The 27310-nt window shown below is 36.3% G+C and overlaps 1 long non-coding RNA gene across 1 annotated transcript; it reads left to right on the forward strand.

Moving 5' to 3' along the window:
• The first annotated feature begins 146 nt into the window (after positions 1–146).
• On the forward strand, positions 147–11618 carry LOC141399765 (uncharacterized). Its single transcript, XR_012411937.1, has 3 exons — positions 147–547; positions 609–769; positions 10892–11618. It is a non-coding gene; the product is annotated as an uncharacterized lncRNA (long non-coding RNA).
• Positions 11619–27310: the final 15692 nt, after the last annotated feature.

Genomic DNA, 27310 nt, shown 5'->3' on the forward strand with positions numbered 1-27310 from the left:
TTATTTATAGCGCATTTACACCAGCCACGGCCAAATTGAACGCTTACCAACACTACTGCCTACACTCCGAACACTTCCTACTCCCTATACATCAACCCTGCATGTGGTCATTTTTCGGCGTAGCGATCCCTATTTTAACCTATACACATTTCTCACCCACCACCAACTTGAGCACACACGCCAATTAGAAGAAATTTTTTTTTTTTCCCGCACAAGACAAATATTAATTATAATCAACCCTCGCCACGTTATCAGTCATTTATTAATTGGAATTTGACTGAATACAATCCTCCTATGACAAAGAGGAAGGAAATTTACAAATCCTTACAGTGGCTGAATCAATCTGTTCCCCATCAACACATGCCAGCAAGAGGCCGGTCAAATATTGTTGTTCGAACATGTGGCCTGCAACAAAACTTCAAATTCGGCAAGGAAAACGAGACGAAGTTGATGTGCATGGCCATGGAAGTCCTTTGCACGTGGGGAACTCCCACTCCCTGATTGTCTCATGCCGGGCATATGGTATGTACTGGTGGAAAATGGTAGGGTATGTATACTGTTGTGCATTTGTTTTCCCATCTAATTAACAATATTGTTATCCCTGCTAGGTGTTGTTGAAAATGCCGCGAGCCGTTGATGGTGGTTGGTGTTAATCTTCCTGATGCCCTGCTGTTCGTGTTGATTATGGTCATAAAGGGGTACATGCGTATGGAGTCGTACTGGAAACTCCGTGTATTTTGAGTGCAGCATACTTAGCTCTTGTGAACAGGTACACAGAACCCGTAGTCGTGGTGTTCGCTTGTAAATGTATATGTGTGTGTTGTAGTTTTAAATGCTATCCCTGGCGTAAACAAACGAGAATGGTCTTAGTGACCTAAGGTTTCCTCAATATTTTTGGACAAACATGCAACTTCTACGGCCTGCAGAAACTTTTGTAAATGCGAACCCCATCGTCTTCATAAAGGAGTGGGTGTCACTTTTGTTTATTTAAAAGACTTCATAGTCCGTGAAAATTTTGTTATTTGGGTACCTTTGCGCTTATGGAAATTGTGGCGTACAAAAAAAAATGTCCTGCATGAACGAAAAACATTGCTGTTTTTGTTAAAATCAATACTGATGAGTTGGGATCCCACTGGTAAACAGTTAGTTTTCAATAAATGAATTAAATTAGTTTTTGATTTGCATTTGGCTATTTTTATCATGTCGGTTTGGGACATCTCCTCAGTTTGGTGTTAGATTTGGTCGGTCGTTCCTGACAAATCCAAGCCCTACAAACCATGGTACAATAATTATATTATTATAACATGCCCACAAACATAAACAAAAAAATTATGCACTCCTATGACCTCTTCACTCAATGAGATATTTTCAACATAAATGGTATTTTAAATGCGGGTTTCAACAAATTTAATCTATTAGATGCCACATTCAATCATATTTTAGGTGATAATTTATCCCATGGTGTAAAAGTGTGATGATGAATGTATTACAACAACTGACCATTTCAAAACAACACCATGTTTTTTGAAAATAATTTGTCAAAGAAGATGATGACAAATAGGTTTGCTCTAAAAATGTTCTTTGTTCACATATAGAACCCCTCTACCTAAGGCCGCAATAATAAAGCATTTAATGCTGACATCGGATTATCCCATCAAACAATTTAGATGAAACGAAGCATTTTATGGAGCAATTCCATATTATTAAATTTTTGGGTTCAAGTTAACTTTAGTACTTTTGTTTACCCAGCAAACACTCTCACTTAACCTTACTCTTCTCTTGATATCAAAAGTAGTGCAGCGTGAAATGTACCAAAAAGGAATAAGCTACGCACTGTTATTGACGCAACCCTAATAAAGGAGTTGTAGAGAAATAATGTGGTGGAACAGACATATAATTACATCACATCATGGGAGTACCATAATGCATTTTACCCTTTTTTTTATTATGCAAACAAATAGAGCCGGAATTCTAAAGTTTGGACGTTGATGGAGTGCGGATTAGTTGTATTAAAGGGGTTTTCGACATTCAAACAATGTATTTACGGTGGGTACAACATTTGATACCATTTGCCCTAATGTGAAAAATTAAAGCTTAAATTTTTAACATTTTTACGCATTTGGGTGGTATATTTTGTCTATGTAAGACAGTAATTTGGAAATGTGAACAAATGCACACAGAAAGTGCTGATTTGTGGTGATAGGCCAGGAATTTCGAACTTTGTTAAATAGGGCACGGTTGGTGTGTAGGCTTAGATAAGGAAGTGACTTTAGGAAGTTTTACTGTTAATAAATAAAAGTGCAAGTACTAAGTACTGGTATGGAACCAATTGATAGCACGACATTTAGTAAAAAAATTGGACACAACATGTGAGATTTAACTTTTAGATCTCTGTTGACGTTCAGATAAGAAGTTGGTTTTCATACCCATGTGTACGCGAGTACTTCCATCATGCTGCCCTAAGAAGGTGACCCTGTAGGCTCACCTGATGTCTTCACTTGCTGTCAAAATACATTTTTATTTGAGTTCTACCAACATTGTATTACTACAATTTCATAATTAGAATTATGCCATTAATAATTTGTAGTTTTATTCTGTTTTGTGCATTCCTCGTGGCAAAAAAAATTTAAGCCTGACTTAGCCTTTGGGGTAACCTTAATAATTGAACCATAATCAAAGAGGAACTAAAGTATGTTCACTGGGGCAGTTTTAGTCCTCAATTTTGAATGCAACAAAAGACTTAGTTATATTTCTAGTAAGAAGAATTGAAATTGTATTTACTTCTGGGAACTTGTAATTCGACAAATGCGTTTAATGGGTCACTACAGAAGATAAGTAGACTATTAATACATTATTAATACTAATACGCACCGATGTACACCACTCTACCAACTGATTATCTTCTGAAATGTATATTATTTTGCTCTACATTTTGGCGGATAACATACTACCAGTTGACTGTGCTTATTGCAATGAAGATTAGACGGTTTTAAATACATGAAACGAAATAAAATGTTGATGAAGCGTTGCTTAGTATGGATAAGAATTGTTTGGAGATATTTTGAATTTAGCATTGCGATCATTTTGCTGCTTATGACAACATACACGTACCCAAAGAGTTATGAATAAAATTATCAAGCATTTAGTAGATTTCTAGTCACCTGGGGCTCACTTCTGTTTTTATGAAAATGAAAGCTTTTATAAAGGAAAAGTAATGTGTCAAATGAAAATTTATAAAGGAAATATTTTTCATTTTAAATATTTATAGAACAGGAATCCTACGCCTCTTTTAGGGGATAGGTTTAATCATATTACACCCATGGTACATTCATTACACTGTAGGCCATAGCAAATAGCTGATTACCATTTATTTTATTTATTTTTTTTTTTTTTTTAATCATTGTACACATTTTTAATCGGAATGAAAATATTTGTTACAACATTTATTGAAACGAAATTCATCCACATTGTGATGAAACAAACTTTTGAACATATATCGAAGCTGACTTTGGTGTCCCATTCATTTTTCGCGTATTTAGTTGGTGATCCAACAATACAATCTGTTGCATATTCATTTGTAGTGAATTTGAGCTACCTTCAGAATTATTATACCACGATATACACCATTTTTTTAAGAACTATTAATAGGACTGCATTATTGACTGTACAATGGACACCTTTTTGTTTTTTTTTTTTTTTTTTTTTTTTTTTTATTTCGGCACCATGATTTCACGGACATATACGTGTTTCCAATCCACCCCACAACGAGCTAGTACCTAAAGTTTCATCTTTTAAGGTCTTTTGCATGACACACTCCCATTGGCTTCCCATTTAAATCTTCCAGGGAGTACATATTATTTCCTACTGGCTTCAAGATGCGGCACTTTGTAAATTTGCGCGCGAATTTCGCATTAAAATTTTTCCCGAAGTCACTGAGGACGTAGTTTCTTTTGTATACCTCTTGACCGGGAGAGAAGGTAACCGTGCGGGCCCTGGCATTATATCTTTTTGCGCTTTGTTCGTATGCCTGGTGCATACTCTGCCGGATTTTTTCACGGATTAGTTCCATTCGGTCGTTTCGCTCCACCTGCCTTATTTCATGATCAGTCATGGAAAATAACTTTCTGGCTAACTTATACCCCGGTTACACTATTGAAAGTTAACCCACTGGGTTTAGTAGATCCAGTGGGTTAATCTTTGCTGGCTACACTTAGCTTTTCGAGGAAATAAACTGTCAGCTGATGTTTATTTACGTATACATACAAAATAACTAATAAAGTCGTGTGTTACACTTTTACAATTTCTCGTATGAGATATCGTCCCCTCTTTGCTCATATTGGTATATTTTACACACAGGGATACATTTTTGTATCATGGTATCAATCACTTTTTGTTAAAAAACACAAAAAAATAAATAATTTTATGATTTCTAAATAACTTTAGATTTATTAACTCCAAAAAATCTCATGCGACCAATCGTAAACGTGTAAAACACGACAAACTCTGTTGCAAAAACAGTTGCAACTTTTGGTACTTTTTGAGTAGAGTTGGATTTTTTTTTCACAAATACCGAATACAACACTGTATTTTTGGTGGATTTGTGCCGGATTTAAAATAAACCCAGTCGTGAGAGGATTTAATTTTTGTATGGCAAATCTGGTCAGATTTGACCAGATTAAGCAATAAATCCTCATAAAGTGGGTTAACCCGGCAAAAAACTGTAGTGTAACCGCACTATTATAGTCAGCCCCATGGGTGTACATACTGTGACCAAATAAGGCGAAAAATGGAGTTACTCCCGTTGCACTGTGTATGGAAGTACGCAAAGCACACTCGATATCTGTGAGGTACAAATCCCAGTCTCTGTGGTCATTCTCTAGGTAGGCCCTTATAGCTGATAGCACTGACTGGTTGACCCGTTCGGATGCATTCGACTGTGGGGCGTATGGAGCTGTTTGAATATGATTTATCCCATATGTTTCAATCATATCTTTGAATGTCTTTGATATGAATTGTGCCCCGTTGTCGGAATGTATCGTCTCGGGCACACCAAACTTTCGAAAAATATCCTGAACCATAAATTTGACTACATTCGATGCCGTCGCCTCTCGCATTGCTTTCAGGAAAGTAAATTTGCTGAAATGGTCAACAACTATAAAGATAAATGCGTTGCCACTTTTCGAGCGAGGATACTTTCCCAAGAAGTCAATGTACAGTTTTTGGAATGGAAGTTGTGTCACTACTTCATTTCCTATTGGGGGCTGTGTCTTTTCATTGGTGGGCTTAGTCTCTTTACACACTGTGCAGTTGGAGACATATTTTCGGACCTGTGTTGCCATATGAGGCCAGTAATATTTTTCCCTTAGGCGGTATAGGGTTTTCGATATTCCCCCATGAGCTGACGTGGTCTTATCGTGGGCTTGCTCAATCAAAACATGGGTTAATGATTCCGGGACCCATAATTTCCACTGGAACTCTTGGGTATCCGGATCATAGGGCGTGTGACTCTTCTTAAATACCATGTTGTCCACTATCTTCAGGTCCGGAAGATTTTCTCCATTCTTAGCCACTGTATCTCGAAGCTCTTTATAGGCCTCGCTTTCGAACTCAGTTGTTTCAAATTCTAAGACCTGGTCCACATCTATTTCGTCGACCGTGGGCAAGCGGGACAGCATGTCGGCAACCACGTTGTCCTTCCCCTTACGGTGCTCAATCTTGAAGTTGAATCCCTGGAGTTGCAATGACCAACGAGCTAAACGACCACTAAGATCTTTTAGGTTCATCAGCCATTGCAAACTCGCGTGATCAGTGATCACCGTAAACTCCATGAGCTCCACATAAGGGCGGAACCTTTGGATTGCCATCACCGCAGCCAGACACTCCTTCTCCGTCACGCTGTAATTTCTCTGACACTTATTTAATTTCTTGGAGTAGAAAGCAATCGGGTGTTCATGTCCTTCGCTATTCAGCTGAAACAGAACAGCACCGATGCCATATTCCGATGCGTCGCATTGGATGAAGAAAGGTTTGGAGAAATCAGCGTGACGTAGAACTGGGGCGGAGGTCAAGGCCTTCTTCAGGTCTTCAAAAGCCTCTTTTGCCTTTTCCGAGATTTGAAACTTAGGCGATTTCTTGAGGGTATCGGTGAGGGGAGCCGAAAGAGACGCGAAGTCCTTAATGAATCTTCGGTACCACCCCACAGTACCAAGAAAACTCCGGACTTCTCTGGCATTTTTAGGGACTCTGATTTTCTTAATTGCTTCGACCTTGTCGGGGTCTGTCCGCAATACACCGCCACCAATGATAAACCCTAAATATTTTAGCTGTTGGAAACAGAACTTCGATTTTGTCAACCCGATAGTTAAATTTGCTCGTTTAAGGCATTCGGCCACCTCAGTCAATAGACGAAGATGCTCGTCGAAGTCGCTTGAAATGATCAGCAAGTCGTCCAGGTACACAAAGACATTCTCCTTCAGTCGTTGGGGAATGACTTTGTCCATCAGTCGGCATAATCTCTGTGCAGCATTGCACAATCCAAACGGCATCACGCGGAATTGGTACAATGGACGACCTGGGACCGTAAAAGCGGTATACGACTTGCTATCTTCGTCCATTTCGATCTGCCAGAACGCGTATTTAAGATCCACGCTGCTTATATAATATGTTTCGTCTATTCGACTTAGTATTCCCTCGATGTTTTGCAGCGGGTACGCGTCCTTTACCGTGAGTTTATTTAACTTTCGGGCATCCAAACAGAAGCGGTTTTTCCCGGGCTTCCTCACTATCGTTGTCCGATTGCTCCACGGGCTCTCACTCTCCTCGATCACCTTAAGGGCTAACATATGGTCAACTTCCTGATACGTGATGTCTTGAACCGCTGGAGACATCGGGTAATGGCGGTCTTTGACCGGCATCGCACCCTCTATAAGTTTGATGGAATGTTTTTCCACGCTGGTACAACCTAAACCATGCTTTTCGAAGGTCATAAATTTATCCACAACTTCCTTCAGCCGTTTCTCTTCATCTGGGGATAACGTATGTGGGTTAAGTTTATACTCCGAACTCGAATCGGTCAAGTCGTTAATAACTTGTTCCACATTTATTTCGGCCACGCCAAGAACATCTGGGGCCAGTTGGAATAGTTTCCAAAAGTCTACACCCAGATAAAGTTCCTGTTCCAATTGGGGACATAAAAACAAAATTATTTCTTTTTCCTGGTTCTGATACTTTATCATTGTTTTTACTTTACCCACGATAAAGTATTGCGTACCCCCAGCGGTTGTGACCTTATTAGACATGGATATCACTGGAATATCTAACTCCTCGACAAGTTCTCGACAATTTGCACCCAATATACTCACTGATGCACCGGTGTCTAGGAGGCCATATATGACTTTTCCTTGAATGAGGACTTCAGCAAAAACTCTCGGATCAGTGGTACATTTAGTTGCCTTCGATATCGAATCTACCAAATGTCTTTTCTGTTTTCGCCACAACTTAGACTTTTCCCTTAACTTGGCAATTTTCTTGGGTACTACGTTTATCTCTGAGTTGAAGATTTTCTCTCTCACCCTTTCGTAATTTAACTGCCTTTGTTCGAGTGGAACTTGATGCCTCTGGGCTGCGGTAAAATTTTCAATATTTATCTTAACACTATCCTTAACTATATTATTTTTCTTGCTACTTCTAATTTGGACTATTTTGGGTTCTATTTCTGTTGGTTCACAGGGTTTGCTGCAGGGTGTGTCTCCCCTGTCTTCTCCACACCCCTTCTCAAGTTTCCCTGTTGACACACAGGACATTTTGGAGTGACGGTGTCTGCTTTGCCACACCTATAGCAGAAAAGTTTTCGAAATTCTGCCGGACAATCCATGAACACATGGCCACTTTCACGACAATTCCAACATACTATGGGAGTTCTGGGTTGGTTTGGCAGTCGTATAGCCGACAAATTTTCTTCAACATCTGCCTCTGGTACCTCAGTAGGATCTTCATACACTTCCTCGTAGATCTCATTTACTTGCCTTATGGGCCTTTGTGGAACGGGCATTGGCCTATTTTCGCGCCTGGGGAAGTTACGCTCCGCTTCTATACATTCAATTCGCAATTGCTCAACTGTCGAAATCGACATTTGATACACATGCCTTTTGATGTCTTCTCGAATATTCCCTCTCAAGATCTTTACCATCTCATGCTCATAAATCGGTTGTAACAATCTAGAGCGCAAGATCCCCATCTCAAGAAAATAGACATTAACACTCTCATTATGCCGCTGCTTTCGTTCCAACAAATCCCTAAGTATATCGAACTTAGACTGAGGGGACTGATACTGGCTTAGGAGGGCTTCCTTTAACCCTTCCCAATCATTATATATTGAATTTTGTCTATGCAGCCAATACCATTCTCTCGCCGGACCTGAAACTAGGAAAGAGAAATCTCTCAAAACCTCAGCCCACGGAATATTATACTGGGCTCGCATTATCTCTAATCGTTTGATGAAATCGTTGACTCTCAGTTCCCTTGGGTCACCGCTGAAATTTAAACCTAACTTATCAACGCGTATTTTTAATGGTTCATAATTGACAGTTGGCACTGGGAAATTTAAATGGCTATATGGTGGTGTTTGATCGGCACTTGGAATTTGTCTATTTGGCTGTGTGTTTACACTACGCATAAGATTCTCGTTGTTAGCGGATATATCATTAACAACATTGTTGGAATTACAATTTGAAGTATTATTTTTGGACTGTTGCGCTGCCGTTGAGGCGTGTACTACAGTGGAGAGTTCTTTCATGCCCTTTGCCAACGACTCGATCATTTTTTTAACATCAGATATTTCAGTTTCGACCATTTTCTTAACTTTATCTTCTAAAGACTTTTGGACAGAGGCGGCTTCATCTTGAACCAGTCCATGCAAATCGGATGTTATTGAACCTGTTGGTTCGTTATTATTTTGATTAACCCCTGTTGCGGATACCTGCCCAGTGTTCTGATCTCGCCTCATTATTGAATCAGCCAGATCGATAAATTGGAACGCATTCATATTATTATTTTCGGTCATTCTTCTTTGTTTTTGAAAACCAGGATAGTAAGTCGATCTATTTAAGTCAAAGGATTCGGGTCTACCTCTCTTATTCTTTTTACTACTGCGGGTATTGTAACTCATGACCTATGTGAACATTGGCCTATTTCGTTACCAGACGAATCTCCCAAAATAGTTCGTAATTTATTTAGAAAAGTATATTGCTCTGTTTTACTTGCACAGTTCAATATATATAAACATTATTCTACACATTTACTAATGACAAATATTAACACAATTTTATTTTTAAATACGACAATTACAACATAAATTTGTGGGGGATATTGCCTTTTTCAGAAGCAGTGTGTGTGTGTGGTATTTTATAGTTATTTCAAAATAGTGCTCTCTAATGAGACGCATAGAAGTTTCCCAAAACGTTTTGTTCTCGCAAATTAACGATTTGTATATACTAACTTCAGTGACCATGACATGTTTATCATTTTATCTTGATTAAAAGCTCATGGCATATTATTCAATACTCTGATTTTTGCAGACTCTAATCATCTGAAACCGCTATTGATTTTAACTGGAAATTCATATTTGCATATGTCTAAAATCGTTTTTAGGCTATTTCTAAAATTACATTGAGGAAAAAAAACAGGCATCTCAATACAAATTCGTCATATTCCAAGTCGGAATTTCGAGTTATTGATTTAACCCTACTTGAAAATGGAGAAAGTAATTATTTAAATTCCTTAGGTATAATATTGCACTTCGTAACCATCTTTCTAAGTTCAGATGCAATCCTATACCACTGATATTCAAACACAAACTACTTTCTTTTGTATATTTCAAATCTACTAGCATTCTATGGCTATGTGCGTTGGTGTTATTGCACAGAATCACTTCCCTAATATCACTGTTTACAACGGCCATTTATAAATCGCCATTTTGTCTAGTGGTACTAGGTAAATTAAACTTTCTTTTCGATTGGGCGCCATCTCTGTTATGTGTGCGTTGTCTCGGCGTTCGATTAGGCCAATTGACCGACTACGAGGACTCCTCAGGGCTAGGGAACTCAACCCGCCAACCGAACCCAGCACACTAACGTCGAAAGAGGGGGTACATTCTATTACTTTTACTTCGTCTTAAAACCATACAAAGGGAAACTTCACGCCGGGATCTTGCTGGAGTGATCCCGCACTAGCCCACCCTACCTGGGTCCAGCATGTCCTTACCTTGCTTTCCTCTGGACCCCCACAAACCACACTTCTCCAATCACACTCTTACTTCACGCCAACATCCCCCAAATGACACAAAATTAGCAACACATTATTATTTCACATTTAAATACTAAAACATATTGATTTATTAAGCAAATAATTAGATCTATAAAACATTTAAAATTTGTATAATTCTCTCATAAAAGATTGCGTAAAAGTAACAAACAAAAAAAAACATGAAATAAAATAAAAGATAAGAATAATACCTGGATTTCTCTACTCAAATAAAAATGGCTTCAATCCTCTGTGGAAGAAAAGCATTAAACCTTTACCTTGTCTTTCCGCGCGCAAAAATCGCGCCTTTTGACCTTTACTCTACCACCTAAAAGAGCTCTCTTAACTGGGTATTTTGCCGCCAAAACCTATCGGCACAAAAATCAACTCCACAAGGATACGAGATAATCCTCTTGCAACACACTCAGCCTTTTCTTAAACTACTCCTGGTATTTTTCCCTTACAATATGATGATTTACTTATGGAATATAAAAATTTAAACACGCGAAAAATTATATTTATATAGAATGATCTCAACTTCACTGATTTAAATATTTTATGATTAAGTTTAAATTTCTTTCTTTACTTTCAGATCTCTGCAGACCCGATTTCTTGGCAATTTCTTTTATTTACGTGATGCACTGATACAACGCCAAGAATTGCTTGCTATCACAGCCGGCACAAATATGCACGAAACGCACACCAAAATGCGTATGAAAACAGCACAAAAATGCGTACAAAAACAGCATAAAATACGTACAAAAATGGACAAACACAACGGTGAGATACCTTTTACCTGGTATATATTCAGAAATTTGATTGCTGTATTTTCTTGTTTCTTGCAGCTTGCAACACACGTTCAGGATGGCGAAATTTAAAACGCCTCAACACACCTCAAAATGCGGCTGGATCTTTATATGGATGTCTTGCATTAATTTGCCACGGCAGCTGGTGGGGAAAGAGACGACAGATGCAGCAAACAGTAGATATACCGGCCTTATACCACTTCCAATTATTCGGCCCTGAGAATATAGCAGTCTTATTCCAAACTTTGGCCTGGTTTCACCACCAAAATGAATTATTTTCCTGCACCAGCACCGCGATCCTATTTGTCTCCACTTCGTCACCAAGAAAGGTTCAATCTCTTGCCGTTGTGCAGTCAAAACGTCCAGCCTCCAGAAAAATTCTTTTCTTGGTATTATGCAGCCGGAATATTTCTGTTAAAAACACACAAACATCACCACTTGCTACATTTATTAACCACATCACCACTACTTCGACTTACTCTATTTTAAAATAAATGTAACGAACAAAAAGTTTATATATTGTTTCACTGTCGTCTGGGTGTTATATTGACTCGGGTAACGTCTGGACTATGACTTTGGGTTTTCCTTTGCTCACCTCCTTATATAGCCCTCAATTTAGCAACTCCCGCCAGACGCTAATTTTCCATGAAACACCATTTTCCTTCATAATTTTTCAATTTTCTTTGCTGGCTGTTCTTCTTATCTGTCAATTTCCACCTATTCATTCGGAATTGACATCACTCTATTGTGAATACCCTACCAGCTTACAAACGGTCTGTCTGGTTACTTTCCCAGCAAGAATTGTCCGGTCAGAACTTTCTCAGAGAGTTAGAAGTTTTATTCTCTTTTGCTCGACAACTGTAAAAAGTAAACCGACTGGCTTGCCTAAACCGAATTATCTGTCCGCAATGAAGGAACCAAAGGAATCAAAAATGTTGTATACTATTAAAATGAACATGACCCAAAGAAGGATTTTTCCCACTCTACAACTTTGTTCTTCAAAAAGCAATACAATTAGGCTTGCTATTTCCACAATAAAATTGTTCTTAATTTTCACAATCCCAAATCAACAAGAAAAAATAAAAACGGAGGTTTAATTCTCCCATCAAGGAACATTTACCATCCATCTGAATAATACTGGTTACTGTATTATTCTATTTCCCAATTTTCCTCAAATTTCATAGTATTTATATGTTAAAGTAGAACCGTTTACATGTACGTTCATTTTTTCTTATTTATAGCGCATTTACACCAGCCACGGCCAAATTGAACGCTTACCAACACTACTGCCTACACTCCGAACACTTCCTACTCCCTATACATCAACCCTGCATGTGGTCATTTTTCGGCGTAGCGATCCCTATTTTAACCTATACACATTTCTCACCCACCACCAACTTGAGCACACACGCCAATTAGAAGAAATTTTTTTTTTCCCGCACAAGACAAATATTAATTATAATCAACCCTCGCCACGTTATCAGTCATTTATTAATTGGAATTTGACTGAATACAATCCTCCTATGACAAAGAGGAAGGAAATTTACAAATCCTTACAGTGGCTGAATCAATCTGTTCCCCATCAACACATGCCAGCAAGAGGCCGGTCAAATATTGTTGTTCGAACATGTGGCCTGCAACAGATTCATATCTGCCAAGAGGTCAAAATACCAAATTTCAGCCGAATCGGTCATAAACAGATATTTGATGGAAAACGATTCGACTCGGTTTGACATAAATCGAAAAAGTATATCTCTAATATTGGTGAATATTTTAATGAAATTGAAAAAGGGTTTTAAAAATATTATTCAAATAAGGGGCGTTTGCGATGCAAAACTATATGTATCATCAACGCCACTCCGATTATATACCATTTCGATTCTGCAAATCGAGTCGATTCGGTTTTCATCACATACCCGAAAGTATCGCTAAAATCCACAAAATATCTAAAATCGGACGGTACTTTTATGTGGGGGCTATGAGAAAAAATGGACCTATTTTCAAAAAAATTATACATACTTGTTTTCTACACTCTGAAACCCTTAAATATGAATTTTAAGGAAAATCGGTTGATAGATGTGGGTATTACCGTTATATTTCAATTGGATACTACGTACAGTCTCAACAGGTATTTACAAAAAATTCTCCCATCTTAAAATAGAAAAATGCACTTTATTTTAACTGTGGCAAATTTGAGCACGATTTGACTTCTGAATTTATTAGTACAGACCCCCTGCTATCTTTCAAATTCGATTTGGAGGTGGACATATTTGGAAATTTTTTTAAAAGTTTAAGTATATTTAAAAAATATTTGTAAAAAATAATTTTTAATATATATAAAAACCTTGATTTTATTACGCTAATTTTACAAATTCCATCGTTCTTTATGTTAATATTATTAAAGTACTCATTAGCAGCTTCCCGATTCATAACAACTTTGGTCTCACTTCTGTATATTTATGCAGCGACGCAATACAACAAAAATTGTATATTTTACAGCACAAAGTCTGGTTTATTTTTACATAAAAAAGTGTCAACTTTGGTACTGCGCCAATCAACGAATACTAACGTTATTTACAAAAACTAATTATTTTCAGATGACTTGACGTGATTTTTATCATTCTGTTCAAAAAAAATTAAAATTTCGAAACTTCAAAAATAGGGTTTTGGCCAAAAATTTCCTGATTGAAACCTATGTGCAATGACGAGTAGAGACATATAACTAGTGATCTATAATTCTAGATACTTAATGATAATTAGGATGCTCATTACTCATATTGATAGTGATGACACTTGACAGAGATGATAAATTATTGTAACTATTATATGTAACACCCCTTTCCTCAAGATAAAGTTTTATTATATTGCAAAATACATAAATAAGTTTCAGTAAACATATCGTTTTGTAGTTCATTGTTCCAGAATGTAAATTAGAAGAATGTACGATTTCAAAATCAGATAGATTGGGCATATTTATTTTATTATTTTGAGAATCATTTCAATTTCTTGGTCTCAAATGAACTCTATTTCTTCTATATTTACTACCCCTTTCATCTTGAATAAAATACGATCTTTTACAGTCCAATATTCCTACCACTGTTCCTGGAAACCAATTCGATTTTGAATCTCTTTAAAAATATACTTTAACCCCTATTTTAAATTGACTTAATTCATTGCTGTTTCGATTATAACATGTGATAGATTGTTCTTTTTTTATCAAAAGTTTTTTTTTTTATATTCTTTGAATTTTACCACTTTCGGTTTTAATTTATTTGACAATACAGGAATATTTATGCGCAAATTTCTAGACATCAGAAGTTGTGCTGGATACGGTAAGTTATTTTTTTCTGTGTTACGATAATGTAATAAAGCTAAATATGGATCAGTCTTTGATTCCTTACATTTATTTAAAAAAATTTTTGACAATTTTAACAGAACTCTCATCTCAGCCTGACCATTTGATTTTGCATTATATAGGCTTGTGACAATATGTTCTATATCCCATTCACGTAAGAAGTTTTTAAAATTTAAAGATTGAAATGGTGGACCCCCATCTGACACTAATGATATGGGAATACCATGACGAGCAAAAATAGATTTTAAATGTGTTATGATATTATAAGCCCTAGAATCATTGTTCAAAAATCCAATCTCAATGAATTTAAAGTAATAATCTGTGACAATTAGATACATTTTACTATCAAAATACATTAGATCTATACCGACTTGTTGGAAAGGAAATTTATATATTTCATAGTTTCTTAAAGGCTCTTTTGTATTTGACGGTCTAAATTCTGCACATACTAAACATTGATCAATCATATTTTTTATATCAACAGACATGTTGGTCCAATATAACATTTCTCTTGCCATGTTTAAACATTTATTAATTCCCAAATGACCTTTGTGTATCTTTTCTAACATTTCTAAACGCATAGAAGATGGTACTATTAATTTTGTTCCTTTAAAATCTATATAATTTAATACATGTATTTCACCCTGGAAATTCCATAGAGGCTTTAACATGTTTGGGACTTTGTCTTTATTTCTTCGCCATCCATTAAGGTGACAACTTTTTAATATTTGTAAATTCTCATCGGAATTCGTGGCTTTAGCCAATTTCTCTATATACGGTTTGCTGACTGCAAAACTTGAATATATTGCATTTATGTGACATTTTAAATCAGACAATAAAAATCAGAAATCAGACTCATAATGAGGAATATAATTTTCTTTTAACGCTGCTCTTGACAATGTGTCTGCAATATACATTTCTTTTCCTGGTACATATACCGCTTCTAAATCATACAGGCATGTTCTGGCATTCACATCTGCACCTCACGTGTATCGAACACACCTAAAGCTGTTCTGCAACACACTTTACACCTAGTTGGGGTGTATTCCTCACGCTGTAATTTTGATGGCGAGAGCTGAGTGAATACTTATTTTTTAAAGAAACTAATTGAAATTTTCTACAAAAAACTTAAAAAATATTTAATTTTCTTAACAAAATATGATTTAAAAATTTATTTTTCCTAAAGTACCAAATTCAACATGTACGCGCTCTTGTAGAAGTTCGTTTCTTTTTTACGTCTGTTTCGTAAACAATCAAACGAACAAAACGTACATACCCACACACGCATGTGTATTCGTTGATGCGCCAACACAGACTGATATTTCTTCATTGTTAATGATAAAGCTTGAAAGCTGTAATGAAGTTTTCCAAAGTTCTTTCGTGAAATATGAAAGCTCTTTTCACGTCAAATACAGAACATCAATTGCTTTCACAGGTGAAGTACATGTGTGATGTGAAATGGATACACGGTGAATTCCACAACATGCCCGATAGTCTTGTAAAGCTAGCATCATACGCTGTAATCTAGCCGGGACTTCATGTAATGGTTTTTTAAATAAATAAACTAAAGGTTTGTGATCTGTATGAACTATTACTTTCCCACCATATACATACTGATGGAATCTATCACATCCAAATTTGATCGCAAATAGCTCCTTTTCAATTTGAGCATAACGCTCCTGGGGCGAAGTTAGCGTTCTTGAACTATAAGCAATCAGCCCAATCATGAATGAAAATTCCGTGCGGAATTTCTCTCTTTTCCCTTCTTTGCTATCACAAACAAAAAATCCGCACGAAAAAAAATTCCGATGGAGAAAAAGTAGGTATCATGAACGCTCTCAAACATGTGTTTTCCTCCAAAAAAATCTCCCTTGCAAAACTGAAGGGAGTTTACAAAAAATCTTAATATTTCCCACAAACTTTGTACAAAACATGCAAAATAAACAATTTTGTTAGGATTTTATACTAAAATCTTTCACTTGTGGTTGGAAATTTATTAAAAATTGAACAAATTTTACAAAATAACATCACTTTGAAAACTCAGTCACTCTCCACTTTTTGCACCGATCAACAATGAGATGAGAAAATTTCAGTGTTATTGAAGAAACACTGAATAAAAGCATATTTTCAATTATTTTTATTTCAGAATTCGTATTTTTTCAATTTTTGCCATTATTTAGTTAAAAACAATCGTTTCTAACACGTTCATGATAGTGGTAGTTCCATAGAACAATGGACTCAATTGCACTGCCTTCTTAGAAATTTCCAATCACATCTGATGTTTTTCATAATTAGTAACATTTTCTGAATGTCTTTGATGTATAAAAGTGTAATTTATTTGATTAAATTTGTTGATTTTGTCTAAAAACACAAACACTTATAATTTTCTCTTTGTTTTCACAACAATTAGGGCACACAAGGTACGAAAAAGACCCTTCAGTGCTGCCAAATTCAATGATTATTTTTCTCACATTATTCATGATAGGAGGAATGTTCTCTCGAGAAAAATCTATTCCGCGAGAGTTGTATTCCGCAAGAATATTCATGATTGGGCTGATTGTGTTTGCACCTTTAAGGCCTGGGCACATAAGCTGCCTCGGCTGCTTGTCTTGCTTGCTTCTGATAAGAGAATAAAAAAGAAAAGGTCAACCTAGTTCGAAATTGGCTCGGCCTTCTTTATTCTTTTATTTTTGTTATGTCAGAAATGAAGCAGGAAAGCAAGGCAATTAGGCGAAGCAGCTTATGTACCCAGGCCTTCACTTTCTCAAATACAAAAAACCGAAAAGCAGCGAGATTTCTATTTATTTCAATGAATTTTAGGTTGGGGTTTTTGTTCCGATAAAATCGATAGGCAAAACTATCTATCGATATTTATTTTTTTTTTAAATAATCGATTTTATCGATAGTGGCAAACCATCGATATTTCAAACATTAGATATTTTCGATATAATGTTTTAAATTATCGATTGCTATCGATATTATCGTTAAATTGTCATCGCCATTAATTTGGAGATGAAAATGGCGGTAATGTCAATGATTTTCTGGAAATTATGCAAAAGTAGTTCACAGAAATGTAAAGGAGAATAAACAAATGCTTTTATTTTATAAAAAATGTAAAAAAATACATTTTATCTTACCGAAAAATGTGTACGTGTGACTACGGACTTACTTTCTTACACACACATAACCGAAAAGCGGCGAAATTTCTATTTATTTCAATGGATTTCAGGTTAGCGGTTGTTATTCCGATAATATCGATAGGCAAAACTTTCTATCGATATTGAATTTTTAAATAACAATCGATATTATCGATAGTGCCACCGATTTTTTGACAGCTCTAGGGTACACAAACCATCGATATTCCCAACATTAAGCTGGGTACACATTGTCATTTTTGAATGACAGCTTTGTTGTTGCTTGCTAGTGTGGCCGTTCATTTTTGTCATTCATCATGCAACGACAAAATATTTTGTGGTTGCTGGACGGTTGGACAGTTATCGATAATTGAAAAAAATCGTCATTCAAAACTGACAATGTGTACCCAGCTTTAGATATTTTCGATATAATAGTTTAAAAAATCGATTGCTATCGATATTATCGTTAATTTGTCACCACCATTAATTTGGAAATGAAAATGGCGGAAATATCTACGCTTTTGTTGAAATTTTGCACAAATAGTTCACAGAAATCAAAAAGGAGAAAAAACAATTGTTTTTATTTAATAAAAATACATTTTACTTTTTCGAAAAAATTTTACGTGTGACTACCAACTTACCCAAGAGACCCATCCCGAGACAGAACTCCAAGCCTTCCACCTCCTCTGTCCGTTACCAAGGGAACGAGAGCGAGAAGTCCACCAATACTAAGGCAACCTTTAAGGCCAACTTAAGTCACAAGGTGACTCCTAGCTCTCCCCCCAAGAGTAGCGGGACGGGGAATAGAAGGACTGTCAGACCGCTTGTGCCAGACGAATTGCGCGTAGCGGTCATCGACAGAGCGGATCCTGAATGCAGGATCAACGACAAACACTGGATCAACGACAAACACAATTCGGCAGTGCAGCTCCTTTCAGAGGCATCAGGATCGTCTGTTGTGAGAACAAGGAATCCTTGAATTTCCTTGTTAACACAATAGACGGCCTTGGTGAACTCTGGGAGGGCTGCCAATTGGCGGCTGTGGGTGTAGACGAGGTTCCCAGAAGAAAAGTATTGTCGGCGTGGGTACCCCCGCCTGCGGTGGACCCAACAAGGATTCTGACGATACTTGCCAGACAGAACCCTAACCTCCAGACCAGCTCATGGAAGCTCATCAGCCACAGTCCGGAGGGTGAGGGTATGGCGATAAGGGTGTCAATTGACACACAAGGGCAGGAATACCTGCGGGCTCGAGAGGGGAAACTGCACTTTGGCCTAGGATGGATAAGATTCCGTCTAGGTCAAAGACAGTAAAGGAACGACGGCAGCAGCCGCTTCGCATTATGCAGACTAACCTGCATCACTGCAAAGCGGCTGCTGCTGAACTTCTACTCTCCCTCTCAAAGTCAGAAGTTGACATCGCTTTAGTCCAGGATTTCAGCGCAGGAGATACAACGGCTGTAAAAATGCAAGATGTGTCACAAAAATCTACCATCTTTGCGTCAATTTACATGCCATATGAGAACCCTGACCCACCCGGCCAACACGTGGAGAGACTTGTAGAGGAGATGGGTAGCAACTGCCTCATTATCTTGGGGTGCGATGCCAACGCCCATCACTTCCACTGTGGTAGCAGCGACACGAATGCACGGGGTGAGTCCATTTTCGAATTTATCTTGAAACATAACTTGAGAATATGCAACAGGGCAAATGAAAGTACTTTCCAAAATAGTATAAGGGAGGAAGTTATTGATATAACCCTCGTAAACAAAGACGATTCCCATATCACGGACTGGAAGGTATCCGAAGATTGCTCCTTTTCGGATCATCGGAAGATACTTTTCAAAGTCTCAGTTGATGGAATTCGGCAACCACCACATAGGAATCCACGGAAGGCCAATTGGGACAAGTTTGCAGAGTTAGCAACTTCAATGCTGGGGGTACCCTGTTATCCTACAACAGCCGCAGAAGTTGATAACGCTGTGAAACATGTAACAAAGGTTCTGGTGGATAGCTATGAGGCCTCCTGCCCACTAACTCACCCTGGTAGGAGAAACCAACCGGCCTGGTGGTCAAAAGATCTTGCCAATCTAAGGAAGATTAGTAGGAGGCTTTATAATAAAGCAAATAAGTCAAAGTTGTCAACCGATTGGGAGAACTACAGAGTATCTTTCAATAAATACAACAGTGAAATTAAGAAGGCTAAACGCAAATCCTGGCAGTTCTGGATTGCAAACACGCTTTGGAGCCACTAAAATCAATCGTCACCTTGTGTTGGGTCCCAGGGCATTGCAACATCGAGGGAAACGAGGCAGCCGACGAACTGGCACGCTGCGGATCGGAGTCACAAAATATTGAAATCGACAACTCCATCAAGCCACCATTGTGCCACTTCAGGAGAGAGATAATACAAAAAGGTCGGAAAAATTCTGCCAGCACTGGCAAAACTTGCCCAGCTGCAGCACATCAAGGGCAATCTGGCCAGTCCCGTCGAAGACAAGAACCGCCTCACTGCTCTCATTGAGGAAACCAGACCCGAAACTAGCAGTGGGGATCATCACGGGTCATTGCAGAACGAGATCCATGACAAGTAAATGGGAAGAAGACTTGGCCGACTACTGTAGGCTTTGCGAGGATGAGGAAGAAATAGAGACGATTGAGCACCTTTTATGCCGCTGTCCTATGCTCATTTCCAGAAGACTGTGTACCATGGGGGTACATACCATCCAATCACTAACAGCATTTAGCCAAGCAGAGCCGTCCGATCTACTTCACCTTGCTATAGGCCTGAAATGGCTCCAACGTACTGGGATTGCAACAAACACCACCTCTACACAGTAGCGTTGTCTAACTCATTCCAGCTACATTTCATTTCTCATCCACAGGCAACACCATCACACCATATCACCACACCTATGGTCTCTTTTAAATCACACCCATAACCATCAATTCACCAACAATAATCACCACTAACTAAGATGTCAAAATGTCATACACAGACCGGATCAGAACCCACAGAACCTACATCCACAACCACATCACCTACAATCTTCATCCATACACAACCACAGTCAAACATACGTATACACATCACACCAGAATATCTTCAATATCCAGGATGAACACAATGGACCTCAAGGTCTCCGAGTGGAGTGGCTGCCCATACAGCAGCTGCGCATCCTAAAACCTAACCTAACCTAACCCTACTTTCTTACATCCACAAAACGGAAAATCTGCGAATTTCTATTAATTTCAGTGAATTTTAGGTTAGGGGTTTTTAAGCCGATAATATCGATAGACAAAACTATCTATCGATATTGTACTTTTAAAAAATAATCGATGGCACTATCAATAAAATCGATTATTTTTGAAAAATTAAATATCGATAGATAGAACAAAAATCCGCAACCTAATGCCATGTTCATACCAGCTCTTTAATTATGTTGTTCGCTCTCACAATTACGTATACGAATCAACCCGTTCATACGACGTGGTACATACTTCATACCAACATAGTTCATATTTTCATACATTTTGTTTGCTGATTTTAAAGGAAGTTTCAACCAAAAGACATGCAAAATTAGTTGATATGAACTGGAAAAATACTTTTATTTCCTTCAAACATCTATTTTATTTTAAATTCTGTACTTTTCTTTAAATTTTTAAATTTTTTTTAAATTAAATTGAGTAATTATTCAAGCTCGAGGTCATGTTTAATTTTTAAAGTTTTCTTTATTAATCGATATTTCGCAATTTCGTGAATTGCATCTTCAGGATGATCAACAATAGATAAGTATAAACACACAATAAATTAGTATCACAGAGGGTTTCTTTAGGCACTAAGAATTAACTTACAAAAAATCGCAAAAAACACGTCAAAACAAAACTTAAATATTTACTTATAAACTAAGGTAGCATCACTACCATCGTCAGCTGATGTAAATATTGCACTAATGTTTCTTATCGTATTGCGTTTTCTTCATATTCTTAGCTTTGCCTATTAAGCCTCTGTAACTCAATGCGCTGTTGTCGACGTCTGTCTTAAAATTCATTCGTTGTGTTGTTGGTACATTTAGAATACACAACATCTCCATCGTATACCGTTTACTGTGATTAGACTCATTCTAAAGTACTCTCACATTCTCAAAGTTTGGGTAATGTGAGTTATTAGCACAGTGGCTCACAAGTGCTGTTTTTGGTTTTTCATTGTACTGTCTTTGTTTTAAAACAGACTTGTGAGCTGAAAGTCTTGTTTTTAGTTTATTTTTAGTTGTTCCAACATATAATTGTTGACATTGTTCCTTTTCATTGCCGGCGCACGGTATTTGGTATACAATATTGTTTTTTTCGGTTTTTTCTATCTTTGTTTTTGTGTTTGTGAATAGTTTATTTAAAGTGTTATTGCATTTGTGAGCTATAGTACATTTTTCTCTGTCATATATATTAGATTTTTGAATCCTCTCTGATATATTGGGTACATATATCATGGATTTATATATTTTCTCAGCGTTGCTTTTTTCATCTTTTTCCAGTTTTTGTTGATTTTTAATGTGATCATTAATTAGCGTGTTTATTAGATTTGTTGGAAAATCATTATTATATAAAATTTGTGTAATTCGTTTCTTATTTTCATGTTGGAAATCCTCGTCACTTATAGAGAATACTCTATGAATGAGATTCCTTGCTGTGTTGATGATAATATTCTTTGGATGTTTTGAAAAAAAGTTAATTATCCTACCAGAAGCTGATGGTTTTTGATACCAATTTAGCAGAAGTCTTCCATTATTCCTCATGACCATTGTATCTAAGTATGGTAGTTTGTTGTCAATTTCCTCCTCGATGGTGAATTGAATATCTTTATTAAAGCTATTAAGGATTTGTAACGTCTCTTGTATTGCACTCTTTTTTATAATAGCGAATAAATCATCAACATATTTAGTTATGAAAGCCGGTTTTGTTGTCATTTTGGTTATACATGTTTCAAGCAATTTCTCCATCACTATATCTGCTACAACTGGAGAAGCCGGTGATCCCATTGGTAGTCCACGTTTTTGTTTGTATATCTTGTCTTCAAACTTAAAATACCTGTTATCTTTAATGCAGAAGCTTAGAATTTTCAAAAATAAGTTCTTTGGCATATTAGTACATTCCTTAAGTTCTTTCCATCTACTCTCTATAATCTTTAACGCCAAATCGACTGGAATGCTCGGAAAAAGCGAGACAACGTCGAATGAGACTAGCTTTTAGTCATTGTGAATTGTCAAGCTCTTAAGCTTATTCCTAAATTGTAACGAATCTTTAATATTATATTTTGAATCTTTAGTCAGCCTATTTAATATGTTGACAATGTATCTAGACATTTCACTGGATGGAGAGTTTATACACGAACAAATTGGTCTCAAAGGATATCCATCTTTGTGTATCTTTGGTAACCCATATATTCGTGGAGCACTTGCTACTTCCGTTTTTAGTTTCTTTTTTTTTTTATCGCAGTTATATGACCATTCATAAAAAGTTCTTCTACAAGTTCATTGTGTTTCTTCTGCAACGATGTTGTGGGATCCTTGTTTATTCGCTGATAAGTCATCATATCGCCAACTATACTTTGCATTCGTTCCCTATATTCTGTTTTGTACATTGCAACTGTTGCATTTCCCTTATCCGCATTAAGAATTAAAATGTCCTTATTATTTTTTAAGAATGCTTGTGTTTGGCCCACTGTGCGAATAACAAACTTGTCTCTTGCACTCATTTTCATTTTGTTCATATGATTGTCCATCATTTTTGTAAATTGTGTCCTCGCATCCTCTTGAACTTCTTTTTCTATGTTGGTATGTATAATTTCTTCACCATCAACAATGTATTTGAATAGAGGAAACTTCTCTTTTGTTGTAGGTAAAGCAAATTTGGGCCCCAGTGAGAGTAGCCATTTAATGTCTTCTGGAAATATTGTTTTTGTTTTGTTTACAAACCAATTCTCATTTCTTTTTAAGTTAAGTTCTTCCATTTGCCTTGTTCTCAATTTTTCAAATTTGTGTATATGTTTCTCTTTCTGTTTATTTTCAATAGAGTCAAGTATTGTTTTTTCCACATTTCGTAAAGTAATTACTTCAGCTTCTGTGAGAGTTTCCTCAACTTTGTATTGAATCAAATCACATTGTTTTTTATTTTCTGTTAACAAATTATGTTTGTGTTCTATTAATGTGTTAAGAATTTTGCATTGGAAGTTGTATACATGTGTTGTGAGCTTATTGTATACCAATTTTTTGGTTTTTTCGTCACCATTAAATAACTTGTATATGTTTTTTGTTGAATTTTGTATAAAATCTGGGATTATTCCTTCTTTACGACAACGAATTAGGAACGTTATTGTAGAGCATATTTTGATTCGTTTTACTTGTATATTCTTGCTCTTATTAATGTTGCATTTGGTGTGTTTATTTTTCTGTTTTAGGCTTTTGTAGATCATGTTGTTGTAGGTTTTTCCGGCGTGCTCTCCGAAAAGCTAGTCTCATTCGACGTTGTCTCGCTGTTTCCGAGCATTCCAGTCGATTTGGCGTTAAAGATTATAGAGAGTAGATGGGAAGAACTTAAGGAATGTACTAATATGCCAAAGAACTTATTTTTGAAAATTCTAAGCTTCTGCATTAAAGATAACAGGTATTTTAAGTTTGAAGACAAGATATACAAACAAAAACGTGGACTACCAATGGGATCACCGGCTTCTCCAGTTGTAGCAGATATAGTGATGGAGAAATTGCTTGAAACATGTATAACCAAAATGACAACAAAACCGGCTTTCATAACTAAATATGTTGATGATTTATTCGCTGTTATAAAAAAGAGTGCAATACAAGAGACGTTACAAATCCTTAATAGCTTTAATAAAGATATTCAATTCACCATCGAAGAGGAAATTGACAACAAACTACCATACTTAGATACAATGGTCATGAGGAATAATGGAAGAATTCTGCTAAATTGGTATCAAAAACCATCAGCTTCTGGTAGGATAATTAACTTTTTTTCAAAACATCCAAAGAATATTATCATCAACACAGCAAGGAATCTCATTCATAGAGTATTCTCTATAAGTGACGAGGATTTCCAACATGAAAATAAGAAACGAATTACACAAATTTTATATAATAATGATTTTCCAACAAATCTAATAAACACGCTAATTAATGATCACATTAAAAATCAACAAAAACTGGAAAAAGATGAAAAAAGCAACGCTGAGAAAATATATAAATCCATGATATATGTACCCAATATATCAGAGAGGATTCAAAAATCTAATATATATGACAGAGAAAAATGTACTATAGCTCACAAATGCAATAACACTTTAAATAAACTATTCACAAACACAAAAACAAAGATAGAAAAAACCGAAAAAACAATATTGTATACCAAATACCGTGCGCCGGCAATGAAAAGGAACAATGTCAACAATTATATGTTGGAACAACTAAAAATAAACTAAAAACAAGACTTTCAGCTCACAAGTCTGATTTAAAACAAAGACAGTACAATGAAAAACCAAAAACAGCACTTGTGAGCCACTGTGCTAATAACTTACATTACCCAAACTTTGAGAATGTGAGAGTACTTTAGAATGAGTCTAACTAGGCGTTTACACCAGACAGTTTGTATTCAAATACAACTCTGATTTACTAACACATACATACATTTGTCGTTTGTCTCCCAGCTGTCCATCATTTTTTCACATACAGTAAGGAAGACAAATTTTTGGCATTTTTGTAAAAAAGTGAGAAAATAATTGAAATGTGTTGAAAACAAAAGAACATGAACAAAAACAAAATATGTGAACAGAAAACAAAAAGATGTCGATGATTTTCATTCAAAATTTTACAACTGTTTTTGCAGTTGTCGGGACGCCTACGTCACACAGGCAAGTTGTGGGATTTTGACAATCTATACATGAAGTCAACTGTCCTGTCATTTGTAAACGCAGGGTAATCACAGTAAACGGTATAGTCTGTGTTTAGACACACAAATTTCTCGGGAAAGTAAATTGAGTTTTTGGGAGAGAGCGGAGAGGAAAGAGCTCCTCAATACTCTTTCCTACCCCCTATTGCCTAAAAACTGAATTTACTTTCCCGTGTGTCTAAACACGGACATACGATGGAGATGTTGTGTATTCTAAATGTACCAACAACACAACGAATGAATTTTAAGACAGACGTCGACAACAGCGCATTGAGTTACAGAGGCTTAATAGGCAAAGCTAAGAATATGAAGAAAACGCAATACGATAAGAAACATTAGTGCAATATTTACATCAGCTGACGATGGTAGTGATGCTACCTTAGTTTATAAGTAAATATTTAAGTTTTGTTTTGACGTGTTTTTTGCGATTTTTTGTAAGTTAATTCTTAGTGCCTAAAGAAACCCTCTGTGATACTAATTTATTGTGTGTTTATACTTATCTATTGTAGATCATCCTGAAGATGCAATTCACGAAATTGCGAAATATCGATTAATAAAGAAAACTTTAAAAATTAAACATGACCTCGAGCTTGAATAATTACTCAATTTAATAACATAAAAAGGTCGATAATACACAAAATTTGAATTTTTTTAAAATTTTTAATTTTGTCTGTCAAATTAATTTATTTCGATAAATACTCTCATTTGTTAGACATGGGACATATTTTATCGTTGTTCGGAGAGTAATTTAAATTGAACAACGTACAAAAATCGTTCTTCGCTCTCAGAATTTTGTATGGAAAATGAAGTAATTAATACATAATTTGGGCTCGAACAACGAATAGAGAGCGAATTACCGTCAGTATGAACAAGGCATAAAACTCATTCAAATAAATAGAAATTTCACTGCTTTAGGTTTTGTGTGTGTGAGAAAGTAAGTCCGTAGTTACACGTACACATTTTTCGGAAAAGTAAAATGTTTTTTTTTAATATTTTTATAAAATAAAAGCAATAGTTTATTCTCCTTTACATTTCTGTGAACTACTTGTGCAAAATATCAAAAAAGCATTGACATTTCCGCCATTTTCTGGTCTGTTCCTTTACTTTTGAAAATGGTAATGAATTGTATGGTGTCTGAAGTAACTTGGCGTTTACAGAAGACAGACTGTCTTCAAATACAACTCTGATTTACTAATACATACAAACATTTGGCTAGTTGCCTCGGCACTGTCTGGTAATTTTCGTAGACAGTAAACATGGACATTTTTGAATAAATGAAAACAAATCTATTTCAAATAACAAAAAAGACAACAGGGCTGGGATGCAACAAAACAAAAACAAAATATGTAAACAGAAAACAAAAAGAAATCGACGATTTTCATTCATAATTCTACAACTGGTTTTGCAGTTGTCAGGATGCCTACGTCACACAGGCAAGTTTTGGGTTTTTGACAATCAATACATGTACTCAACTGTCCTGTCATGTGTAAACGCAGGGTAAAGGAAAGCTTTTCGAGTAAAAAGTGGTAAAATTTGAAGATTCTTGCACGTAAAGGAACAAAGCTTTCATCTCCAAATTAATGGTGTTGACAACTTAACGATAATATCGATAGCAATCGATATTTTAAAATATTATATCGAAAATATCTAATTTTGGGAATATCGATGGTTTGCCAGCTTTATTACTGATGGTGGAATTCTGTCGATAATATCGATAGAAAAATAACTATCGATATCAGCTCAAAAAAGGAAATATCGGT

The sequence above is a fragment of the Musca autumnalis genome, unplaced genomic scaffold (assembly GCF_047663935.1).
Source record: "Musca autumnalis isolate F117 unplaced genomic scaffold, ASM4766393v1 scaffold_3, whole genome shotgun sequence".
Classification (NCBI taxonomy): Eukaryota; Metazoa; Arthropoda; class Insecta; order Diptera; family Muscidae; genus Musca; species Musca autumnalis.